This window comes from Salvelinus namaycush, chromosome 7, assembly GCF_016432855.1.
Source record: "Salvelinus namaycush isolate Seneca chromosome 7, SaNama_1.0, whole genome shotgun sequence".
Lineage (NCBI taxonomy): Eukaryota > Metazoa > Chordata > Actinopteri > Salmoniformes > Salmonidae > Salvelinus > Salvelinus namaycush.
The window spans coordinates 35,537,363-35,564,919 of NC_052313.1; positions in this window are offsets into that span (position 1 = coordinate 35,537,363).

Sequence of the window (27,557 nt, forward strand, 5' to 3'; positions counted from 1 at the left end):
ACATTGCAGTTATCCCTCAAAATGAGAAAGATGCTGTCCTGAGTGATTGTGATAGCGATGGGTCAGATATGGACTATGGACAGGCCATTTGCCGGACAGGCCATTTGCCAACCAGGCTGTTCAATGCATATGCTGAACCTATGCAAACAGATCATGACAGGAACAACGATATCAGTGATGATGACCTACCCCCCCCCCCCCCACACCCATCCACAACCTTCCCCACCCCCCTCCATTGTTGATAATAAAGCGCCAAGGGCCTCTACCCGCCAGAGGGTCCAGTAAGAAGAGCCAAGGGAAAAGCTGCAGGTGGTCAAAAATAAAGATTGAGTGTTCAAACGATCGAAGAGGCCTGCCACCGATGTGATTCCAAAACACATAGTATACAGCCCAAATATGCAAAGGTTTGGCACGAAACCACTGAGCCACGGAAGGAGATCTTTACTGGCTGCTACTGCTGAAGATCAGGCATGATATGACAAAACTTCTCACTGGCCAATCAACACGATGTACCGGTTCCAGAGAAGTCGTCATTGTGACAAACATACTACCTATGCATGTGAGAAATGCAAAGCGCCACTGCACATTGAGTGCTTCAAGATTTACCATGGACAGTAGAAAAGGAGATAAGAGCGAATGAAAAAGGGCTGAAAAAGACAAAATAAAAATAGAAAAGTTGATAAAGGGTGAGGAGAAGCAGTACAACGGACTCTAGGAAGAAAAGAAAAGTCGACGAAAAAGACAATCAAAATGACTGAAATGTTTTTGGGAAAAAAGAAGGTCAATTGATTCAAGACATCCTGTATGACAGTAGGACTGACTGATCACAGTTTAAAATAGTGATGCACAAACTAATCTTGCACTTGGTTCTGAAGCCTACCTCTATGATATATATATATAAGCACTCATTGTGCAGTGGCGCTTTTTATATATATATAATTGTATTTTGTTCAGTGTAGGCCTCTACTTGAATGCATATTCTACAGGCTACCTCTATCCTAAATGTTACCTTTATGTTCAGTGGGAATGAATCACACGACTGCTATACAGTTGTTAGTGAATGTTGCACTAAAATGTCACAATGACAATGTTACAATGAATATTGCACTAAAGTATAAGTTAAAATGTTACAATAAAGTTACAATATTAATGTTTCAATACATATTGCACTAAAGTAACAATGTTACAATGTATGTTACAATAAAGTAACAATGTTGAAATAGGTTGATGGTTGTTTTTTTGTCTTTGCTCTCAGTGTTCATATCGATGTTGTAAAAGGGTTTTTGATATGTAAAATATTCACACTAGAACGTGACGGGGCATTCTAGAGGCAAGGCTGGGGACAGCCAGTGACAGAGTTTTAAATGTGTTAATAACTGGGTTGGGATTTATAAGAACTTTGATAACTACATAGAAGAAATATGTTAATTTTGTATATGTAACATTATCCCACCGGTCACAATTGTGACCGACCATAAAACACACTTTTTCACCTACTTTTCCATAAAATATTTCAAAAAATAATGATTGATTACTTCAAAGGGTTACTAATGACACTTGATTTGGATATTTTCATGTCTGGGAAAAATTCGGGATTAAATGGGTTAACTGCACCTGTTTGAACTCGTTACCTTTATTAAAAGACACCTGTCTACACACTCAATCAAACAGACTCCAACCTCTCCACAATGGCCAAGACCAGAGAGCTGTGTAAGGATATCAGGGTTAAAATTGTAGACCTGCACAAGGCTGGGATGGGCTACAGGACAATAGGCAAGCAGCTTGGTGAGAAGGCAACAACTGTTGGCGCAATTATTAGAAAATGGAAGAAGTTCAAGATGACGGTCAATCACCCTCGATCGGGGGCTCCATGCAAGATCTCACCTCGTAGGGATCATGAGGAAGGTGAGGGATCAGCCCAGAACTACACGGCAGGACCTGGTCAATGACCTGAAGAGAACTGGGACCACAGTCTCAAAGAAAACTATTAGTAACACACTACGCCGTCATGGATTAACTGGCTTGCCTAGTTAAATAAATAAATAAATATATATATATATATTTTTTTTTACAAATTTAAACATTGCAAACATTAATTAGGATGCTTAGCAAAAACAACTTCAAACATGAGGATCAGTGTTCTTGTTTCAGACACAATGTAGTCTTTAAAGTGATAGCTTACTCAGAATACAAACTAACTAGATTTTTCCATATTTTGTTAATGTTAGCATTCTCAGTAAACACTTAACATTAAACTGTTCTTGTGCCTGTGTAATGCAACTTTTTACTTTTGGAGCAGCATTTTATTTGCATGTTGTTACATAGTACTTTAGTAATTGCATTTTAATTGCATAGTAATGAGCTGTGAGTTTTTGTAACTACTGTACGCAAGAGGAGTAGTGACTCTTCCTTATTCCACTTATGTATTAACTCCATTATTATGCAATTGTAAAGCAGTATATGAAGTCTTATGTAACGACAATGTTGCTATTGTAATAATCACAAAGTCACTACACATGTATAAGAACTTGACGTCAAGTGTTACTCTGTTACCTTATGTCTCACTCGTTATGAAAATATATGCCAAAGTGGTCTACTCTAATGTTAAGGTAATACCGTGGGCTATATTAAGATTAATATCTAAGAGCCCTCAAAACCATGTGCTTAAGATAATGTTTTTAGACTAATTCAACTAACTCTTGTAGTTTTTGGTTCTTCAGCAAATATTTGGCAGGGTTCAAATAAACATATATATTTTTGTTTTCAAATAACTTGCATATATGCAAATACCTTCAAATATTATTTGTTTTTCTGAAAGGTATTCAAAATGCTTTCAAATATTACTTGTTTTTCTGAGACCTGTATTTGGACTATCAAAGAAAATAGTTGCCTTTTCATTGAAACTCTATATAAACTATATTCAACTATCTCAATTATTTGAAAAGTTAGTAATTTCAAATAAACTACTAACTACAACTATTTTCTGCCCAGGTCTGTGCCCACACAGTATTGCTCAATTAATCCGCCATTATCAGAGGGCATTTTCAGCCTCATCAGCTCTACAGCTCCTCTCAACACAACTACTCCCCCGGCCTGTGCCAACCTCGTGTGTCTCTCTCTGTGCCACAGTGCCAAACCTGGCAGGGTGTGTGTGTGTGTGTGTGTGTGTGCATATTTGTGTGTGTGTGTGTTCTACTGAAAGCCTGCTGACGAGATGACTCATCATGTTTCTAACTGTCTAATGATTATCATACTCTAGACTGTTGGTATAGTATTTATTTATTGGATTCCTCCTTTTCAGACACTTATGCTCCTGAAGGATGCTAAACATCAATGTGATCTTAAGTAGTTTATTTATGAAGAAACGTTACGTAACAGGGATTTCTATTTGCTTATCAAAAATATTGACTTAAAAAACATTGTGTCCTAGCGACAAGGCTGTCCACTCCGGTTTGTTTTGCTAATGTTTCGATCTTTCCCGCATGGCTAACGTCAAGGCTGTTACACCAATGGGCTGAGGAAGGCTGCATATGTTTCTTAAACAGTGACCATGGCGATAGACTTCTAATAGCTCTGGTAAAATGGCAGTTCCCTCCGCCCCTGCTTTGATGTCTGTCTGTGCTCTCTCTCTCCCGCTCTCCCCCCCCCCCCCCACCGGCTATGAGAAATAGTGTTTCATATTAGCTCTCTCCCTCTCATGCCCTGCGGTTTGATTTGAGTTTAATCCCCAATATGATTCACTCTTATCTTTCTCTGTGACAAATCCTTTCTTGATGTTGATTTGCCCCAAAAAGTTGAGAAAGTTTGATTCCTCTTGGGTCAAATTTCTTAATATTACTTGAAAATTATTTAAAGGTTTATCAGCCTTTTTTAGCTACTTTTTTATTCTTCCAGTCTCCTGGTTCATCTATATTACTTTAAAAAGTTAAAAAGAAGTGAAGGAGAGAAAAGAGAAGAAAGGCTAATATTTCTCAGGGTGTGAGTCAAAGTCCTTGAGGTGCGGAGAGAGAGGGAGCAAGGGAGGAGGCTGTCACCTGCTCTGTAGATAGATAGCACTCCTTAGTCTTAAGTATTCCCTCTGCAGAGTTGTATGCCTTTACTTGAGCCATTTGTTGATTAATTAATCAGGTAATGCAAGCTATCTCTGGGACAAAACATGACAGTAGTAGCTCCTATGCAACCTCAGGTATAAATAATATCTCCCACTAGACTAGGGTTTGCATTATTTCCCTAATTTCCCTAAATCCCTAATTTTGTGCCCTAATTTTGACTAGGGCCCATCAAAAGCAATGGACTATATAGGGAATAGGGTGTGTACGGGATTTCGGACCTGAGTTCATACAAGAGACCATAGGAAACTTCTTAGATCAGAGGTTATTTTGTTTAATAAGGATTGCAAGCCGGATTGCAATCCTTTACATTTACAGTAACTTTAATACCACATAAGCTTCCCAATCATTCTTCCTCCTATTATTATCATGTGCTAGCGGAATTACGACTGGAACATAGCATCAACAAGAAATGAAAGTAGTGTTTCAATGTACAGTTGACCTCTTTTTTTTTTAAACCTTTATTTAACAAGACAATTCAGTTAAGAACAAATTCTTATTTTCAATGACAGCCTAGGAACAGTGGGTTAACTGCCTTGTTTAGGGGCAGAATGACAAATTTCTACTTCGTCAGCTCAGGGATTTGAACTTGCAACCTTTTGGTTACTAGTCCAACACTCTAACCACTAGGCTGCAAATGCACTTAAAGTGTCTACCACTGATTCTTAATCTCAAGCTAAAGCAAAACATGAATCATTGTACTTTTGTAATTACAGGTGTTCCTATAATGTACATATATTATAAAATTCCTTTCAGGTGCCATTTGGAACTAAGCTTAGAACCACGCTCCATTCAAAGGATTACATTCCCAGCAGCTAAGCGCTGCAACAAGCCAAGGGAAGCCTTTCCATTCGTAGAGTGGGCCTGTTTTAAATGTAAAGGAGAACAATAAACAACAAAGGGGAAATGGTTTTCCAGTTTCATTAATATATTTAATTTAGCAGCCCTAAGTCAACTCTGTCTGATGTAATTTTTCATTTTTGTGAGAATGTTTATAAACTGTCAAATACACTGCTTGGCAAGAAGAAAGTAAACAAAGTGAATGGACTAAAAGTAAGTACTGTCACGTTCCTGACCTGTTTTCTGTTGTTTTGTATGTGTTTAATTGGTCAGGGCGTGAGTTGGGGTGGGTAGTCTATGTTATGTGTTTTCTATGTTGGGTTAATGGTTTGCCTGGTATGGTTCTCAATTAGAGGCAGGTGTGTGTCGTTTCCTCTGATTGAGAGCCATATTAAGGTAGGTTGTTCTCACTGTTTGTTTGTGGGTGATTGTTCCTGTGTCTGTGTATACCACATGGGACTGTTTCGTTTGTTCGTTCATTTTAGGTAGTCTGTTCCTGTTATAGACGAAGAACGCACTATGTAAGTTCGTTTGTTTCAGGTCTGTTGCCTTCGTTTATTGTTTTGTAGTTTGCTCTAGTGTTTTGTCAGTGTTTCGTCTGTTAAATAAATTCAGTATGTATTCATCACCCGCTGCGCCTTGGTCCGTTCAATCACCACAAGACGAACGTTACAGAATCACCCACCAAACCCGGATCAAGCAGCGGGTTAACGGGCAACAGCGACAGCAGCAGTGGTTCAAGGAGGAATGGACATGGGAGGAGATTCTGGACGGAGAAGGACCCTGGGCAGAGCCAGAGGAGTGTCGCCGCCCAAAAGCGGAGCTGGAGGCATCTAAAGCGGAGAGGCGGCATTATGAGGTGCTAGCAAGGCAGAGCGGTTGGAAGCCCGAGAGGCTCACCCAAAAATGGGTGGGGGCTAAAGGGTAGTGTGGCGAGGGCAGGTAGGAAACCTGCGCCCACTTCCCATGCTTACCGTGGAGAGCGAGAGTACGGGCAGACACCGTGTTACGCAGTAGAGCGCATGGTGTCTCCTGTACGTGTTCATAGCCCGGTACGGGTTATTCCACCTCCCCGTACTAGCCGGGCTAGATTGAGCATTGAGCCAAGTGCCATGAAGCCGGCTCTACATATCTGGCCTCCAGTACGTCTCCTCGGGCCGGTGTACATGGCACCAGCCTTACGCATGGTGTCCCCGGTTCGCCAACACAGCCCAGTGCGGGTTATTCCACCTCCCCGCACTGGACGGGCTACGGGGAGCATTCCACCAGGTAAGGTTGGGCAGGCTCAGTGCTCAAGGGAGCCAGTACGCCTGCACGGTCCGGTATATCCGGCGCCACCTTCCCGCCCCAGCCCAGTACCTCCAGTTCCAGCACCCCGCACTCGCCTTATGGTGCGTGGCCCCAGCCCAGTACCACCAGTGCCTACACCACGCACCAGGCTTCCAGTGCGTCTCCAGAGCCCTGTTCCTCCTCCACGCACTCTCCCTGTGGTGCGTGTCTCCAGCCCAGTGCCTCCAGTTCCGGCACCACGCACCAAGCCTCCTGTGCGTCCTCAGAGCCCTGTACGCACTGTTCCTTCTCCCCGCACTCGCCCTGAGGTGCGTGCCCTCAGCCCGGTACCACCAGTGCCGGTACCACGCACCAGGCCTATAGTGCGCATCGAGAGTCCAGTGTGGCCTGTTCCTGCTCCCCGCACTAGCCTTGAGGTGCGTGTCTCCAGTCCGGTACCACCAGTTCCGGCACCACGCACCAGGCCTACTGTGCGCCTCAGCGGGTCAGAGTCGTCCGTCTGCCCAACGCCGCCTGCACTGCTCGTCTGTCCAGCGCCGTCTGAGCTGCCTGCCTGCCCAGTGCCGTCTGAACTGCCTGCACTGCTCGTCTGCTCAACGCCGCCTGCACTGCTCGTCTGCCCAGCGCCGTCTGAGCCATCCGTCTGCCCAGCGCCGTCTGAGCCATCCGTCTGCCCAGCGCCGTCTGAGCCATCCGTCTGCCCAGCGCCGTCTGAGCCATCCGTCTGCCCAGCGCCGTCTGAGCCATCCGTCTGCCCAGCGCCGTCTGAGCCATCCGTCTGCGTCATCCGTCTGCCACGAGCCATTAGAGCCGCCCATCTCTCCCGAGCCATTAGAGCCGCCCGTCAGTCAGGAGCCGCCAGAGCCGTCCGTCAGTCAGGAGCCGCCAGAGCCGCCCGTCAGTCAGGAGCCGCCAGAGCCGCCAGCCAGTCAGGAGCCGCCAGAGACGCCAGCCAGTCAGGAGCCGCCAGAGACGCCAGCCAGTCAGGAGCCGCCAGAGCCGCCAGCCAGTCAGGAGCCGCCAGAGCCGCCAGCCAGTCAGGAGCTGCCCTCCAGTCAGGAGCTGCCCTCCAGTCAGGAGCTGCCACCCAGTCCGGAGCTGCCACCCAGTCCGGAGCTGCCACCCAGTCCGGAGCTGCCACCCAGTCCGGAGCTGCCACCCAGTCCGGAGCTGCCACCCAGTCCGGAGCTGCCATTCAGTCCGGAGCTGCCATTCGTCCTGAGTTGTCCCTCTGTCCTGAGCTACCTCTTTGTCCTGAGCTACCTCTTTGTCCTGCGCTACCTCTTTGTCCTGCGCTACCTCTTTGTCCTGCGCTACCTCTTTGTCCTGCGCTACCTCTTTGTCCTGCGCTACCTCTTTGTCCTGCGCTACCTCTTTGTCCTGCGCTACCTCTTTGTCCTGCGCTACCTCTTTGTCCTGCGCTACCTCTATTTTAGAGGGGCGTTGGTGAAGGTTCCTGGACCATGGTCGGGGGCGAGGGTCGCCACTCAAAGGACGCTAAGGAGGGGGACAAAAACAGTAGTGGAGTGGTGTCCTCGTCCACCGCCGGAGCCGCCACCGCGGACAGATGCCCACCCAGACCCTCCCCTTGAGTTTTAGGGGTGCGCCCGGAGTTCGCACCTTGAGGGGGGGGGTTCTGTCACGTTCTGTCGTGCGTTCTTCGTCTATATGTAAGTTCGTTTGTTTCAGGTCTGTTGCCTTCGTTTATTGTTTTGTAGTTTGCTCTAGTGTTTTGTCAGTGTTTCGTCTGTTAAATAAATTCAGTATGTATTCATCACCCGCTGCGCCTTGGTCCGTTCAATCACCACAAGACGAACGTTACAAGTACAGCATAACTTGGACCAAGAGGTCTGTCTGTCGAACCTAATACCTAATACAATTTCAACAGGAATCCTTCAGTCTGAAAATGGAATGGGATCTTTTTCTGCAATCAATGCAGATTTTCATAGTCATGAGTACAATGCGTGAATTGAGTCATTATGTTGAAAGGTAAACAGTCAATGAAAATCCAATCCTATTTTGTGATTCAAGTTATTGAACTCCCTCATACGTTGAGACACATGTAGATCCATACACATTATGCTATTGCCTTCCATCACTAACTCCCTGTTGTTGAACTTACCACGCACGCACGCAAACACACACACACACACACACACACACACACGGCAGACTTGCCACGCAACCCATAACCAGCTCCATACTATAATATTAGAGACGTGTCCTCAAATTTCTATAAGTAGCTTTCAAACTGACCACCTGATGCACTTTCAGAATTTACTTTCTGACTACTTCCTGTTTCCCTCCTCCTTTCTCCTGCTGCTCTGAATTCCCTCTCAGCTGGCACCATTATGGAAAGAAATGTCAGGAAAAAATGATAGGCAGTATTTAACAGAAGAGGCTTTTCTGGTCAGTGTCAATAGGGAGTGCTCGCACTACATGAGTAAGAAGTATCGTCATTTCCAGTCAGACCCAAACCCTTACATGCTGACCAAACTGGCTTTGTGCATGTGTCCATGTGTGCCATCATGTGCATGTTGCTTTTGTCTATCCCTACCAACTATATTAATTTAGGGGCAGGTTGAAACACACATGAAATATTCATGGGCATTTAGCTTTCTGTTGCTAGCTAATTTGTCCTGGGAGATAAACATTGGGTTGTTATTTTACCTGAAATGCATATGGTCCTTTTTTTTTGCTGGATCTTTGTAGACTCATTTTGAGTCATATAGAACCGTGTGTTCTTTACTCAGACAATTCATCCACAGACAAAAGGTGAAACCTAGTTAGTTTTTTGTTTGTTTGCTTTGATCAATCTCTCCTTCGTTTCTTCTTCTGTGGATTTTATATGGCACATTGCAACAAACTTTAAGGTGCAATACCGCCAACAACTGGACTGGAGTGTTGACCTCATTCATCTTTCAATCACCCAAATGGTTTAGGATGCTGTAAAAACCAATGAGTAGATGGGAGAGGCGGGACTTGCAGAGCGGCAAGTGTCTAAAAGAGAACCAAGTTATATTTTAGTGCCTGACTACGCAGTCTCCCGTTGACACGCGCAATATGTTTGGATGAAATGATTGTTAAATAAAGGTTAAAGGTTAAATAAATAGCCTGTACGTGTACATTTATTTTGCATTGCTCATGCATGCAACGCGGCCGGTTTAATCCGCATGTTAGGCAACACAGATGACACCATGGATCATCAAATACTACTGTAACACATTACAATATCAGCATCCATCCTGAAAATCCTTCATACCTCAGACATGGGCAAACGCTATCATTCTGATTATGTACATGTAATAGAGTGGCTTCGATCATGATGGTGGCCATTGCCTCCATTCTCTTCAGATCTCCCCTACCCTCTATTCCCCATAATTTTCCCACAACCTGCAGGCAGGCAGAGTATCCAGTCTTTTAGACGTAATGTAGCTACAGTTGAAGTTTATGTACATCTTAGCCAAATACATTTAAACTCAGGTTTTCACAATTTCTACCATTTAATTAGAGTACAAATTCCCTGTCTTAGGTCAGTTAGGATCACCACTTTATTTTAAGAATGTGAAATGTCAGAATAAGAGTAGAGAGAGTGATTTATTTCAGCTTTTATTTCAGCTTTCACATTTCCAGTGGGTCAGAAGTTTACATACACTCAATTAGTATTTGGTAGCATTACCTTTTAATTTTTAACTTTGGTCAAACATTTCGGGTAGCCTTCCACAAGCTTCCCACAATAAGTTGGATGAATTTTGGCCCATTCCTCCTGACAGAGCTGGAGTAACTGAGTCAAGTTTGAAGCCCTCCTTGCTCACACACACTTTTTCAGTTCTGCCAACACATTTTCTATAGTTTTGAGGTCAGGGCTATGTGATGGCCACTCCAATACCTTAACTTTGTTGTCCTTAAGCCATTTTGCCACAACTTTGGAAGTATGTTTGGGGTCATTTGGAAGACGCATTTGCGACCAAGCCTTAACTTCCTGACTGATGTCTTGAGATGTTGCTTCAATATAACCACATAATTGTCCTGCCTCATGATGCCATCTATTTTGTGAAGTGCACCAGTCCCTCCTGCAACAAAGCACCCCCACAACATGATGCTGCCACCCCCATGCTTCACGGTTGGGATGGTGTTCTTCTGCTTGTAAGCATCCCCCTTTTTCCTCCAAACATAACGATGGTCATTATGGCCAAACAGTTCTATGTTTGTTTCATCAGACCAGAGGACAGTTGCAAACCGTAGTCTGGCTTTTTATGGTGGTTTTGGAGCAGTGGCTTCTTCCTTGCTGAACGGCCTTTCAGGTTATGTCGATATAGGACTCGTTTTACTGTGGATATAGATGATTTTGTACCTGTTCGCTCTAGCATCTTCACAAGGTCCTATGCTGTTGTTCTGGGATTGATTTGCACTTTTCGCACCAAAGTATGTTCATCTCTAGGCAACAGAACGCGTCTCCTTCCTGAGCGGTATAACGGCTGCGTTGTCCCATGGTGTTTATACTTGCGTACTATTGTTTGTAAAGATGAACGTGGTACCTTCAGGCGTTTGGAATTTGCTCTCAAGGATGAACCAGACTGTGGATGTCTAAAAGGTTTGGTCTTGGTTGATTTCTATTGATTTTGCAATGATTTCAAGCGAAGAGGCAATGAGTTTAAAGGTAGGCCTTGAAATAAATCCACAGGTACACCTCCAATTGACTCAAATTATGTCAATTAGCCTATCAGAAGCTTCTAAAGCCATGACATCATTTTCTGGAATTTTCCAAGTTGTTTAAAGGCACAGTCAACTTAGTGTATGTATACTTCTGATTCTCTGGAATTGTGATACAGTGAATTATAAGTGAAATAATATCTCTGTAAACAGTTGTTGGAAAAATCTATTGTGTCATGCACAAAGTAGATGTCGTAACCGACTTGCCAAAACTATAGTTTGTTAACAAGAAATTTGTGGAGTGGTTGAAAAACGAGAACCTGTTTAGGCAAGGGGTGCCGCTAGCGGCACTCCTCCCACATTCCATTGAAAAGGCAGAGCGGCAAATTAAAAAAAAAAAAATATTTGAAATATTTAACTTTCACACATTAACAAGTCCAATACAGCTAATGAAAGATACAGATCGTGTGAATCCAGCCAACATGTCCGATTTTTAAAATGTTTTACAGGGAAGACACAATATGTAAATCTATTAGGTAAACACCTTAGCAAAAGACACAATTTTTTCTTTGTCCACCAACACCAGTAGCTATCACCAATTCGGCTAAACTAAGATATTGATAGCCACTAACCAAGAAAAAACCTCATCAGATGACAGTCTGATAACATATTTATGGTATAGGATAGGTTTTGTTAGAAAAATGTGCATATTTCAGGTAGATATCATAGTTTACAATTGCACCCACCGTCACAAATCGACTAGAATAAATACATAGAGCAACGTGTATTACCTAATTACTAATCATAAAACATTTCGTAAAAATACACAGCATACACTAATCGAAAGACACAGATCCTGTGAATACAGACAATATTTCAGATTTTCTAAGTGTCTTACAGCGAAAACACAATAAATCGTTATATTAGCATACCACATGTGCAAACATTACCAGAGCATTGATTCTAGCCAAAGAGAGTGATAACGTCAACATCGCCAAAATATATTAATTTTTTCACTAACCTTCTCAGAATTCTTCAGATGACACTCCTGTAACATCATATTACAACATACATATAGAGTTTGTTCGAAAATGTGCATATTTAGCCACCAAAATCATGGTTAGACAATGACAAAAGTTGCCCAGCTGGTCAGAAAATGTCGTGCGACATATTAGACAGTGATCTAGTCGTATACATAAATACTCATAAACGTGACTAAAAAATATAGGGTGGACAGCGATTGATAGACAATTTAATTCTTAATACAATCGCTGATTTACATTTTTTAAATTATCCTTACTTTTCAATACAGTTTGCGCCAAGCGAAGCTACGTCTAACAAAATGGCGGCATTAGCGATTAACATTTTTCGACAGAAACACGATTTATCATAATAAATTGTTCTTACTTTGAGCTGTTCTTCCATCAGAATCTTGGGCAAAGAATCCTTTCTTGGGTCTAATCGTCTTTTGGTCGAAAGCTGTCCTCTTGCCATGTGGAAATGCCCACTGCGTTCGGCATGAACTGGAAACGTGCCCAGAGATTCAAAGGGTCTCAGAAATAAATGTCCCAAAATCGCACTAAACGGATATAAATTGCTATAAAACGGTTTAAATTAACTACCTTATGATGTCTTTAACACCTATTACAAGTAAAAACATGACCGGAGAAATATTACAGGCTACACTAATGCTTGGAAAAAGAGCAGGTCGGTGTCCACCGCGCGTCCGGCGCAGCTGGAAAAGAGTTCCTACCTACACGTTTTTTTGTTTTATAGTGGCTGTGATTGCGCAATCGACACCATTCAAAGCGTCATCACGTAAAGACATCCAGGGGAAGACGTAAGCAGTGTCTGTATCCTCATAGCATTCACGGGGACCTTTAAACTGACTCCAGATCAGGGGCCAAGATGTGTGAAATCTGACTCCATGTCAGGGAAATTGCTGTAGAATGAGTTCTGTTCCACTCAGAGACAAAATTTCAACGGCTATAGAAACTAGAGACTGTTTTCTATCCAATAATAATAATAATATGCATATTGTACGAGCAAGAATTGAGTAGGAAGCCGTTTAAAAATTACACGATTTCCAGAAAAAGTGACAACAGCACCCCCTATCCCAATGAAGTTAATGACTCCAAGTGTATGTAAACTTCCGAAAGTCTCACATTTTACTTAGCTGCACAAAAGCCCAAAAGAATCTGACACTTTCTGCCGGTTTACATTTTCTCCAGATTATGTCCACCTACCTATCAGAGACAGAAAGTGGGATAAGACCCAACTCACAGCCTAGAAATACAAGCCTGGGTCTTATTTAAACACTTTCCCCCTTGTTGTGTCTCCACGTTTGGGAAGCAACGCAATGCAGACAAGATGGAGCATAAGGGGTCGAGTAAATCTAAGATTGAGGACACACAGGAAATGGAGGCGGAGATGCTACGGATGAAACTGGAGCAAGAGAGGTGAGTGTGCGTGTGTGTGTGCTTTAGTGTGTGCGTGGGTACGCTCGGCTTGGTAAAAGCCTTACAATTAAGTCTGTGAAGAGAACGCAGAGCGCTGCTGCATGCTGTTAACTAGATGGGGGAGTGGAGAAAGAAAAGTTCTGGGAAAGCATTCAGATGTCAATTTGTAAATGTCCAGGCCCTTTTATAACAGTACATTAAATTGATCATTTACAGATTGTTTTTGCTTTCTGCAGTTGAATGGACCTGACCTGTTAATGGGCCTGCTGGTACGCTCCTTCTGCTTTGACTTATTGAATGGCCGGTCTTTAGAATTGTCAAATCAATGTTGTAGGGAATTTCTCTTTTCTTTTTGTCACGTAAAGGTTGTTCATCGTTCCAAAATTTGCCGTTCATTTCCCTATTTACTATATTGTCCACTACTTTTGACCAGAGCCATATGGGGCTATAAAGTTGACAGGGTATAATTTAATTTACTTTGGTAAATGCTAAAGTAAAGGAAGCAACAGCATAACATGTCTTAATAAGGCCTTGGGGCACCACGAGCCGCCGGAACAGTTTCAATGTGCCAATGCATAGATTCTACAAGTGTCTGGAACTCTACTGGAGGGATGCAGCACCATTCTTCCATGATAAATTCCATCATCTGGTGTTTTGTTGATGGTGGTGAAGAACGCAGTCTCAGGTGCAGCTCCAGAATCTCCCGTAAGTGTTCAGTTGGATTGAGATCTAGTGACGGACACACACACACCCTCACACCCACACACCCTTTGGTAGCCAAAATAATGGGCAACTGGGCATTTTTATACATTACCCTAAGCATGATGATATGTTAATTAATGTATTAATTCAGGAACACCTGCATGTACAGGTAACTGACAAAATAATGAAAATGAAGGATACAAAGTATATTGAAAGCAGGTGTTTCCACACAGGTGTTTTCCTGACTTATTTTGGCCATTATTTTGGCTACCATGGCTATGCCCCCATAGGATGACAATGCCACCATCCACAGGGCACGAGTGGTCACTGAATGGTTTGATGAGCATGAAAACTATGCAAACCATATGCCATAGCCTTCTCAGTCACCAGATCTCAACCCAATTGAACACTTATGGGAGATTCTGGAATGGTGCCATTGAGAGCTTTTTCCACCACAACCAACAAAACACCAAATAATGGAATTTCTCGTGGAAGAATGATGTTGCATCCCTTCAATAGAGTTCCACACACTTATAGAATCTATGCCAAGGTGCATTGTTCAGGCTCATGGTTGCCCAGTGTCCTATTGCTTTACGTTGGTAATTCCTTTAAAAAATATCTATATTTTAGCAGACACTCTTATCCAGAGTAACTTAATCTTAAGATAGCTAAGTGGGATGTAACGGTACTCGTCCTCGTCTAATGACGAGTATGAAAGATCGGACCAATGTGCAGCGTGGTAAGTGTCCATTTTAATGAAAATAACTGAACACTGAATGACAAAACAAAAAGAGAATGACCGAGACTGAAACAGTTCTGTATGGACAAACAAAGACACAGAAAACTACCCACAACCCATAGTGGGAAAACAGGCTACCTAAGTATGATTCTCAATCAGAGACAACGATCGACAGCTGCCTCTGATTGAGTACCATACCAGGCCAAACACAGAATTACAAACATAGAAAAACAACATAGAATGCCCACCCCAACACACGCCCTGACCAAACCAAAATAAAGACATAAAAAAGGAACTAAGGTCAGAACGTGACATGGGGCAAGCACATATCACAGTCATCTTAACTACATTTTTACTCAATAAAGTAGCTATCAGCAAAGTCAGCCCAAGTAAGGGGGATAAAAGTCAAATGTGAAAGGCAATTAATTAATACATTTTTGGGGGGGGGGGTTGAGGAGCATGCAATCTCCATAGACAAACATTGGCAGTAGATTGGCCTTACTGAAGAGCTCAGTGACTTTCAACGTGGCACCGTCAGAGAATAACACCTTTCCAACAAGTCAGTTTGTCAAATTTCTGACCTGCTAAAGCTGCCCCGGTGTTACGAATCCCTTTGGCCCGACAGTCTAGGGGGGATGGTAATGGGACTCATGCAAATTATAGTAGTGAAAACGTAACAGTGAGAACAAATAACACAGACAACTTAATTACCGTCAAACACTAAATGTTTATTTATAAACACACGGTAAATGAGGGGGGGAGCAGGAAAAGGGGCTGAGCGGGACCCAAGGAATGAAAGAATAATAATTCAAAAACACCCCTAAGCTAGACTAGCCTACTTCACAAACAGCTAACCAAAAATACAGGGGGTGGTCCGCCCAGTTCTAACTAGTGTTTTTAACAATGTTTAACTACGGGTAGTGTAGCCCAAGGGCGACTTGTCTGGTTACCCCCTTTTCCCACCATCAAACAAACACTCAAACACCATAACCAAAACACTACTCACAGGTGGGGACACAGTGACATGTAGCTGCAAACCACACAAGCGATCTACAGACAGAAGGCATGTTACAAAGAGATTGAGCTGGGGAGAAAACAACTGACAGGGGTTTTAAACCAAGGGAAAGGGACTGTGATTGGGTAAGGGAAAAGGAGCAGGTGTCTTCCGATTAGCGACTGATTGATGACTGATTGGGGAATGATTATTGTCACCTGTGAGTAGGGGAGAAGGAGAGAAAAGAAATACACACAGGATACACACAGAACACTTGTATCCGTAACACCCGGTCAACTGTAAGTGCTGCTATTGTGAAGCGGAAACATCTAGGAGCAACAACGGCTCAGCCGCAAAGTGGTAGGCCACACAAGATCACAGAACGGGACCGCCGAGTGCTCAAGCATGTAGCGTGTAGAAATCGTCTGTTCTCGGTTGCAACACTCACTACCGAGTTCCAAACTGCCTCTGGAATTAATGTCAGCACATTATCTGTTCGTCGGGAGCTTCTTGAAATGGGTTTCCATGGTAGAGCAGCCACACACAAGCCTAAGATCACCATGCACAATGTCAAGGGTCGGCTGGAGTAGTGTAAAGCTCAACGCCATTGGAATCTGGAGCAGTGGAGTGATGATTTACGCTTCACCATCTGGCAGTCTGACAGACGAATCTGGGTTTGGCTGATGCGAGGAGAACGCCATCTGCCCGAATGCATAGTACCAACTGTAAAGTTTAGTGAAAGAAGAATAATGGTCTGGGGCTGTATTTCACAGTTCGGGCTAGGCCCCTTAGTTCTAGTGAAGGAAAATCTTAACGCTGCAGCATACAATGACATTCTAAACGATTCTGTGCTTCCAACTTTGTGGCAAGAGTTTGGGGAAGGCCTTTTTCTGTTTCAGCATTACAATACCCCAGTGCACAAAGGTCCATACAGAAATGGTTTATCGAGTTTCGGCGTGGAAGTACTTGACTGGCCTGCATCTGAGTCCCCAAAGCAAGTCCCCAAAGCAATGTTCCAACATCTAGTGGAAAGTGGCATTTCCTCTTGCTGCTCCATAGGCAAGTACCATGGTTTTGTAGTGGATGCAAGCTTCGACTGAAGCCAGTGGAGTGTGCGGAGGAGCGGGGTGACACGGGAGAACTTGGGAAGGTTGAACACCAGGCGGGCTTCCTGTGTGGTAGTTACTTGTTTGCATGAATGAACATACATATTTATTTTTGTTCTCTACGCCTCATTCCTTCCTTGCAGACAAGCTCTATTTAATTCACTTGACTGAAGGAGACAATATCAATGGCTGTGTGGATAAAACAAGGTGCTTGCTGTCTCTATTGTTCTCTGCAAGCCAAATTAACTCAGTTATCAAACTACTGTTGGTAATGAAGCGTATTTGAAAATAAATGGGGTTGATATTGCTCTCAGTGGAGAGAGAGAGAAGGAAAAAAAGAAAGGCAGTGGTGGATAGCTAGGACACACACACACACGCACACACACACACACACACACACACACACACACACACACACACACACACACACACACACACACACACACACACACACACACACACACACACACACACACACACACACACACACACACACACACAGACCACAATGGTGCTCTGTGAAGCAAGTCTTCAGACTGTGACATGCAGGGAATGTCTTGTCTTCTGCTTTGTGAGCCCTAGCAGTCCCTCTGGCTGCTGGCCCAACACATTGCCAGCACACGCCAGAGACCTACAGCCAGATCCTTCCAGAGCCGAGCTCTCCTCTTTGAGGCTCTCCCAAACGTATGCCATGCAAAGCCGGTATAAAAAAACAGAGACACACTCGGCCTAAGCTACAGTACATGCCTTCACTCTGCCCCTCCTTTCCTTACTCCATTCACTTTTAGTCACTATTTGTTTGGAGCTTGTCATGCATACCATTCTCATTCTCTCATCTAGTCTGTGTCCTCTTAGTTCTGCATGTCTAAGCCTTAGTGTCAGAGCACCGGAGCATTGGAGCACAACAGGTACAATAGGGCCACCATCCTTTTCCCTTCTTACCATCACTCAACCAGGCTGGAATTCTGAATTGACTCTCGGGGAGGGAGAAGGCCCAACCTGATATTCAAAGCATGGCAGTTCATTGTGGTGGGGGGGGGGACAATTACCTCTGTATTTTGGGTTATGTTACGCCACTCAGAGGTGTAGATTTTATAGGGGTGGTGCACTGAGACTGAGAGTGGGTCTTGCTCAAGGCAAATGCACTGAATGATTATATAGGGCACATTGAGACTGAGCTATTTCAGACAATGTTTATGATATTGTAGATCAAGGGTGAGGGGACACAGGGACTATGTTTCTAAAACTGAATTTACAAAACATTAAGGACATCTGATCCTTCCATGACATAGACTAACCAGGTGAAAACTAGCATCCCTTATTGGGGGGGTGCAACTCAATATTAGGTAGGTGTTCCTAATGTTTGGTATTCTCAGTGTGTAGTAAGCCAAGCAGGAGAAGTGTCAGAAATGTCAAGATGGCACGCTGCGAAACACACTGCTCAGCTGACACACACACACACAATGGTAGTCAAACTGACAGCTATAGCAGCAAACAGGAATACTGTAGGCCTATCTCTATCCCGTTTCAGGTAAGACCCAAATGCAGACTGTGTTGAAGTAACAATATTTATTACAGCAACATGGGCAGGCAAATGACAGGTGAAGGCAGGCAGGCGTCAATAATCCAGAATAGTGGCAAAGGCACAGGACGGCAGGCAGGGTCAGGTCAGGCAGAGGTCGGTAATCCAGAGTAGGGGCAAAGGACAGCAAGCAGGCTCAGGCAGAGTCGTCAGGCAGGTGGGCTCAGAGTCAGGACAGGCAATGGTCAAAACCAGGAGAGCGAGGAAAAGAGAGACTGGGGAAAGCAGGAGCTGAGACAAACCGCTAGTTGACTTGACAAACAAGACAAACTGCCCAGACAGAGAGAAAACACAGGTATAAATACCCAGGGGATAAGTGGGGAAGATGGGCGACACCTGGAGGGGGGTGGAGACAAGGACAGGTGAAACAGATGAGGGTATGACAATCTCCAGTGTTGGGGAAGCTACTGCTACCGATTACTCTGGAATCAGATGTTACCAGAATGTGCTATTTAGCTGATTATTAAACACAAAATATATGTTTCAAGTGAGAATTAGGCAGTTCTGATGCAGCAAAATAAATTTAATTATTGCCTACTTTACCCATATTTTATTTTTGCAAAAAAAAGTACTGTGTAGTTCAAGTATTTACTGTAGCTACACTGCTACATTGCAAGAAAGTAATTAACTACTGAAAACACAACCGAGATTTGAATTTAGTTCAACTACCACCAAGCTACTGCAAAATGTAGTTAAATTACTAGTTGAACTACATGTAGTTCACTACTCCCCATTTTGTTAAATGACGTTAAAAGCACAGAGTAGGTAGGCATATCTTCTGTGGTTAAGACTGGATAAAGGCCTAGTCACAGCCCACAGAAAGGCTGGCCACGATACTCCCACTAGCAAACATTCAGACTAGTGATGCGCGGGTTGACTCATAACACACAGACACACACAGACACACACAGACACACACACACACACACACACACACACACACACACACACACACACACACACACACACACTGCTCAGCTGACACTGACAAGCATTAAGTCAATCAGACATTTTGACAGGAGCTTTTAGTGATTCAAAAGAAAATATGGAGGAAAGGTTAGGGCGGATTATTATAATAAACTGACCTTTTTACCCCTGGTCTGGCCTGGCAATAAGAATACTATAAGACATCTGGCATGCGTTACATATTTAGGAATCTGACCATGATAGGATTATGAAACCAAGTTTATCGTGCTAAATAGCCTCCAATGATTTTAGTCTTATTTAGTCCTCGTCATTGAATTTGTCTCTGATAGACCGCCCCTGAGATGAGAGTGAGACACAGCCAACATAAAAAAATACTATAGTGTACACTATGGTAGGAATACTATAGTATTCACTGAAGTGTTTTTATGGACTTTATTGTAGTATTTATTGTATTTTTTACAGACTGAAGTCTGTAGTATTTGCAGTTTACTATATTATAAATACTGTAGTAAATTAAGAGTGGTATTTACGATAGTAATTACTGTAGTGTTTTTGCGGACTGTAGTACGGTTTACTATAGTATTTACTGTAGTGTTTTTGCAGACTGTATTATACTGTAATATTTACTGTAGTGTTTTTGGGGACATGAATGTATTTCAAGGCAGCAGCTCTTCCTGGGGTCCTGCAAAAATTAAGACAATAATATACATTATAATACACTTTGTTAAACATTAAAATAAATTTTACAACAGATTTCACAATACATTACGTGTATGCCCTAGGCAACTACAACACACAATCCAGGTGTGCGTGTATAGTGTGTATGTTATGTGTGTTTGCATGTGTGTGTTTGCATGTGTGTGTTTGTACCTGTGTGTGAGACTCTTCACGGTCCTCACTGTTCCATAAGGTATATTTGTATCTGTTTTTTTATCAGATTTTACTGCTTGCGTGATTTATTTGATGTGTAAAGAGTTCCATGTGCCCATGGCTCTATGTAGTACTGTGCGCCTCCCATAGTCTGTTCTGGACTTGGAACTGTGAAGAGGTGGCATGTCTTGTGGGTAGGGTTGCCAAACTGTCCCGTATTAGCCGGGATGTCCCTTATATTGGGCTAAATTGGTTTGTCCCATACGAGACCTCCCTTGTCCCGTATGTTCATCCAATCACAGTATAGCGTAAACACGCCAATTCCTGCAAAGTCATTTCTGTTGTTGTTCGGTCGGTTTGGCATATCAAGTAAATGGATAAACCTGCAAAAAATAAAAGACTGCAGCTACAACAAACAATGGGAAGCAAAAAGGACGTGGGTTAAGCCCGTCAGTGGTGACTCGAAGAAAGCTTTCTGAATAACCTAACTCGGCATGCATCCACAGAAATACACAAGAAGGCCAAACTAGCTAAAGGTGCTAGCAATATCGGTGCATTCTTTGTGATGTCTACTGCGGAAAATGACAAAAACGCGGCAAGTGAAGCCTCGTACTGTATGTGTTCCATATGGTTAAACACGGACGCAGCTACAACAGCACAGACTGTCTTGTTAAGCTCAACGGCGCTTTGTTTCATGACTCAAATGTTGTGAAGATGATGCACTTGGGAAGAACGAAAGCGGAGATGATTACAATGAATGTTTTAGGACCAAAGACTGCGGGATATTTTGGATGATCTGTCCCTGACCAAAAGTGAGCCTGTTTATTTCTCAGTTGCTAGTGATGCCTCAAACAAGGGAAATAGGAAAATATTTTCAGTGTGCGTGAAATATTTATCTGTGTCTGATGGGTTACAGTGCAAGTTACTTGACATTTATGAAGACAGTGATGAAACTGCAAATGGCATACATCAAGCTCTGATGAACTGTCTGGAAAAGCATGAACTGAATATTAGACATATCACAGCCTATGCAGCAGATAATGTGAATACCAATTTTGGAAAACACCACTCCGTTTACCAGTTATTGAGCAGTGCCAACAATCGCATTCTGATAGCTAATTGCCCAGCTCACATAGCTCATAATGCCTGCAAGCACGCCTGCGATCAGCTGTCAATGGATATTGAAAAAATTGTTTTAAAGATCTACAGCCACTTCTCAGAGTGCATTTTATGCCTTTGTTGACATTGAGTGGCGTGAAATTCTGCGACTTGTTTGCACACAATGGCTCTCTGTTCATCCAGCTGTCGATCGTCTCCTGCAAAGCTGGCCAACTCTTACTTCATACTTCAGGTCCCTTGGGGAGACCTGTCCTGTGGCACTGAAGAGTATTTTTGAATATGAAGAAAATACAGGAGCTGCTGAGATTTGTCTGTGCTTTTTCCACAACGTGGGGTGTGTTTTTGACCAACTCGTAAAAAAGCTTGAGTAAACAACTCTCTCCGTCACAAATGTTTACAAGGAAGTCCAAAAGTTCAAAATGAAGATGCTTCAGCTGAAACAGGACAGTTTTTTGGGATACCAGACCAAGCAGCTGATGGACAAACAATTGTCAGCACAAAGGTCCAAGTAGCAACAGGACTTTGACGTTCTATGACACTGTCATTACATACATTCACAAGTGGTTTGATTTCTCACCAGAAAATGTAATGGTGAAACTGTAACCGATCGGCCTCTATGAGGAGCTCGCCTTCACTAACCTAGAGCACGTGGTGGTTGCCCTCAAAATGACAGAGACAGTCAGTATGGACCAACTCCATGAATAGCTTTGTGCTAGCCGAGAGGAAATACAGAAAGCCAGACAGGATACCACAAAATCCACCAGTGAGAAGTGGGTGGCAGTTTTCCAAAACCTAGGGAAAGCCAACTTGATCAACATTTTCAGGATTGTCTCATTTGTCCTCAGTGTGCCAGACTCAAATGGAATAAGATCATATACATATACTATATGGATGAGCAATGACAGAGAGGCATAGGCAAGATGCAATAGATGGTATAAAATACAGTTTATACTGTACATATTAGATGAGTAATGCAAGATATGTAAATCTTATTAAAGTGGCATTATTAAAGTGACTAGTGATCCATTTATTAACGTGGCCAATGATTTCAAGTCTATATGTAGGCAGCAGCCTCTCTATGTTAGTGATGGCTGTTTAAAACAGTCTGATGAAATGGAAGCTGTTTTTCAGTCTCTCTGTCCCAGCTTTGATGCACCTGTACTGACCTTACCTTCTGGACGGTAGCGGGGTGAACAGGCAATGGCTCAGGTGGTTGTTGTCCGTGATGATCTTTTTGGCCATCCTGTGATGGTGCTGCAGGTGTCCAAACCTACCACCTTCATAACAGTATAACTCTTGTTCATAGACACATGATTACTGCATACAATAGCTATAGGATTGATGGAGACATTCAGGTGACTTAGAGGGACATAAATTAGGTTACTTAGATTATGATGCATTATTATTCATTATTATGCCTTTGTAAGCTGAATGTCATTTAAAGTTTCTAGCTCCTAAGCAACTTTGCAGTATTATGTTTTTTTGTGGGTTATTTCTTACGTTATTAGCCCAGGAATTGTTTTGTTTTATTACATACAGCCGGAAAGAACTTTTGGATGTCAGAGCGACGGTAACGCACCAGCATTACGCCCGGGAATACAACTTTCCCAAATTGGATTCTTTGTTCATACCCCCCAGGGCAATTGAACTAATTCCAGAGGCTGATCCAAAACACCGCCGGCGGAGAAGAGGTATTCGGAGTGACATTCTAGTCTGACTCAAGAGGCGCTCACACCATCCACCGCTTCCGAGTATATTACTAATGTTCAGTCTCTGGACAATAATGTAGACAAGCTCAGGGCAAGAATCTCCTTCCAGAGGGACATTGGGGATTGTAACATACTCTGTTTCCCGGAAACATGGCTCTCTCAGGATTTACTGTCTTTGCCCATACAGCCAGCTGGGTTGTCAGTATATTGCGCAGACAGGAACAAAGAACTGTCCGGGAAGAAGAAAGGCAGGGGTTCATGATTAACCCCTCGTGGTGTGATTGTGATAACATACAGAAACTCAAGTATTTTTATTCACCCGACCTAGAATACCTCAAAATCAAATGCCGATTGTATTACCTCCCAAGAGAATTATCTTCGGTTATAGTCACAGCCGTGTATATCCCCCCTCAAGCCGATACCACGACAGCACTCAAAAAACTTCACTGGACTTTAAAGCAAACTGGAATGCACATATCCTGAGGCTGCATTAATTATATCTTGGGATTTTTACAAAGCAAATTTGAGGAAAACGCTACCGAAGTTCTATCAACACGTTGACGGCAGTACTCACGCTGCTAAAACACTCGACCACTGCTACTCCAACTTCCGGGATGCATACAAGGCCCTCCCCCACCCTCCCTTGGGCAATTCTGATATGACTCCATTATGCTCCTCCTTCTTATAGGCAGAAACCCGCCCTGTGCAACTTTGGCCTGGACTACGTGACGGGCCGGCCCAGGTGGTGAAGGTAGGAAACAACACTTCCACTTCATTGATGCTCAACATTGGGGCCCCACAAGGGTGCGTGCTCGGCCCCCTCCTGTACTCCCTGTTCACCCATGACTGCATGGCCACGCATGCCTCCAACTCACTCATCATTGCAGACAACGCAACAGTAGTAGGCCTGATTACCAACAATGATGAGACAGCCTACAGAGAGGAAGTGAGGGCCCTGGGAGTGCGGTGCCAGGGAAACAAACTCTCACTCAATGTCGACAAAACCAAGGAGCTGATCGTGGACTTCAGGAAACAGAAGAGAGAGCACAGCCCTATCCACATCAATGGGACAGCAGTGGAACAGGTGGAAAGCTTCAAGTTCCTTGGCATACACATCACTAACGATCTGAAATGGTCCACCCACACAGACAGTGTGGTGAAGAAGGCACAACAGCGCCTCTTCAACCTCAGGAGGCTGAAGAAATTTGACTTGGCACCTAAAACCCTGACAAACTTTTACAGATGCACAATTGAGCACATCCTGTTGGGCTGTATCACCGCCTGTCATGGCAACTGCATCGCCGCAACTGCTGGTCTCTCCAGAGGGAGGTGCGGTTTTTCCAACGTATCACCGGGGGCAAACTACCTGCCCTCCAGGACACCTAGAGCACCCGGTGTCACAGGAAGGCCAAAAAGATAATCAAGGACAACAACCAACCGAGCCACTGCCTGTTCACCCCGCTATCATCTGGAAGGTGAGGTCAGTACAGGTGCATTAATGCTGGGACCAAGAGACTGAAAAACAGCTTATATTTCAAGGCCATCAGACAATTAAATAGCCATCACTAGGCGGCTTCCACCCGGTTACGTAACCCTGCACCTTAGAGGCTGCTGCCCCATAAACATGAACTCCGAATCACTGGCCACCTTAATAATGGAACACTAGTCACTTTAATAATGTTTACATATTTTTCCTTTACTAATCTTATATGTACAGTATATACTGTATTGTAATTTACTGTAATTTAGTCTATGCCACTCTGATATTGCTCATCCTGATATTTATATATTCCTTAATTCCATTATTCTGCTTTTAGGTTGTGTGTATTGTGTGCATTGTTGTGAATTGTTAGATATTACTTCACTGCTGGAGCTGGAAAAAGAAGCATTTCGCTACACAAAAAAACATTTAATTTGATTTGATTTACAGTGTGTTGTATAGTATTCTACAGTATTCTACAGTTTACTACAGAGTTCTATAGTATGTATTGTATTATTGTAAAGTGAACTGTAGTATTTTTTGTGACAGTAGAAACACTGACACTGAAATATCCTCTACAAGGGCACAACAACCCATAGCAGCAGAGCTGGGATGAACCATTCTGAAGTTGATGAGTCTTCATCAGCACCATTTGTTTTGCTATAATCTTACAAATTGTATGCAACTGCCTGCCTACCGCCTATATTTCTGTTTAGCAGACTTTCCCATTCCTCATCAATAGCTTCATTATGGCCTAGCTGGAGAGGCTATCCATAGCCACGCAAGTATGTGCACAGACAAAGCACACACACACACACACACACCTTGTAGTGCCTGTTTGGCTGCCCACCCTGTCTGCCTGTTTTGTTTCCTGCTCATGTCAGCCAAACAAAGACAAGCTATACTGCTTCTGTTGCTTGCCAGCAGACTTTGACATCACAGAAGTGTGGTTGGTTGGGTGGTTGGTTTCAAGGAACTAGGAGCAACAAGAGCAACTTAGGCAGTCAATTTCCCTATTTTAGATACAAATTTGGTTTTGAGTAACTAAGCCAAAAGAGCAATAAGCCATCAATGTCTCTCTTTTAAAAATGGTGCTGAATTGTTGGTTGGGAGTATATAAAGTGTGTTTCCTCAATTAGAGACAAGAAATTAAACTTGTGTTATTGTCGTACCACAATGTTTGCAATTACACAGTAGGTACTTTATAACTTGTTTCTGCACTAAGTTAATATGAGTTAGTCATTATCTTAGCGGATCTTTTCACCGTCCTTTGTAATCAAAATTGTGTTACCAAATAAATACAGTTGAAGTCGGAAGTTTACATACACTTAGGTTGGAGTAATTATAACTTGTTTTTCAAACACTCCACAAATTTCTTGTTAACAAACTATAGATTTGGCAAGTCGGTGAGGACATCTACTTTGTGCAGGACACAAGTCATTTTTCCAACATTTGTTTACAGAGAGATTATTTCACTTATAATTCACTGTATCACAATTCCAATGGGCCAGAAGTTGACTGTGCCTTTAAACAGCTTGGAAAATTCCCAAAATTATGTCATGGCTTTAGAAGCTTTTGATAGGCTAATTGACATAATTTAAGTGAATTGGAGGTGTACCTGTGGATGTATTTCAAGGCCTACCTTTAAACTCAGTGCCTCCTTGCTTGACATCATGGGAAAATCTAAACAAATCAGCCAAGACCTCAGAAAAAAATTGTAGACCACCAAAAGTCAGATTCATCATTGGGAGCAATTTCCAAATGCCTGAAGGTACCACGTTCATCTGTACAAACAATAGTACACAAGTATAAACACCATGGGACCATGCAGCCGTCATACCGCTCAGGAAGGAGACGCGTTCTGTCTCCTAGAGATGAACGTACTTTGGTGCGAAAAGTGCAAATCAAGAAGATGTGAAGATGCTGGAGGAAACAGGTACAGAAGTATCTATATCCACAGAAAAACAAGTCCTATATCGACATAACCTGAAAGGCTACTCAGCAAGGAAGAAGCCACTGCTCCAAAACCGCCATAATAAAAGCCAGACTACGGTTTGCAACTGCACATGGGGACAAAGATCATACTTTTTGGAGAAATGTCCTCTGGTCTGATGAAACAAAAATAGAACTGTTTGGCCATAATGACCATCATTATGTTTGGAGGAAAAAGGGGAAAGCTTGCAAGCAGAAGAACACCATCCCAACCGTGAAGCACAGGGGGTGGCAGCATCATGTTGTGGGGGTGCTTTGTTGCAGGAGGGACTGGTGCACTTCACAAAATAGATGGCATCATGAGGCGGGAAAATGATGTGGATATATTGAAGCAACATCGCAAGACATCAGTCAGGAAGTTAGGGCTTAGTCGCAAAGGGGTCTTTCAAATGGACAATGACCCCAAGCATACTTCCAAAGTTGTGGCAAAATGGCTTAAGGACAACAAAGTCAAGGTATTGGAGTGGCCATCACAAAGCCCTGACCTCAAGCCTATACATAATGTTTGGGCAGAACTGAAAAGCGTGTTTGAGCAAGGAGGCCTACAAACCTGACTCAGTTACACCAGCTCTGTCAGGAGGAATTGTGGGAAGCTTGTGGAAGGCTACCCGCAACGTTTGATCCAAGTTAAAAAATTAAAAGGCAATGCTACCAAATACTAATGGAGTGTATGTAAACTTCTGACCCACTGGGAATGTAATGAAAGACATAAAAGCTGAAATAAATAATTCTCTCCACTATTATTCTGACATTTCACATTCTTAAAATAAAGTGGTGATCCTAACTGACCTAAAACAGGGAATTTTTACTTGGATTAAATGTCAGGAATTGTGAAAAACAGAGTTTAAATGTAGTTGGCTGAGGTGTATGTAAACTTCCGACTTCAACTGTAGTTAGCTTTGTCGTCGTTCCACTTTTGTAACATTTCGCTTTCTGTTGTCATTAGCATAGAGAGTTCAAAGAGAGATCAACTGAGTGCAATCCTG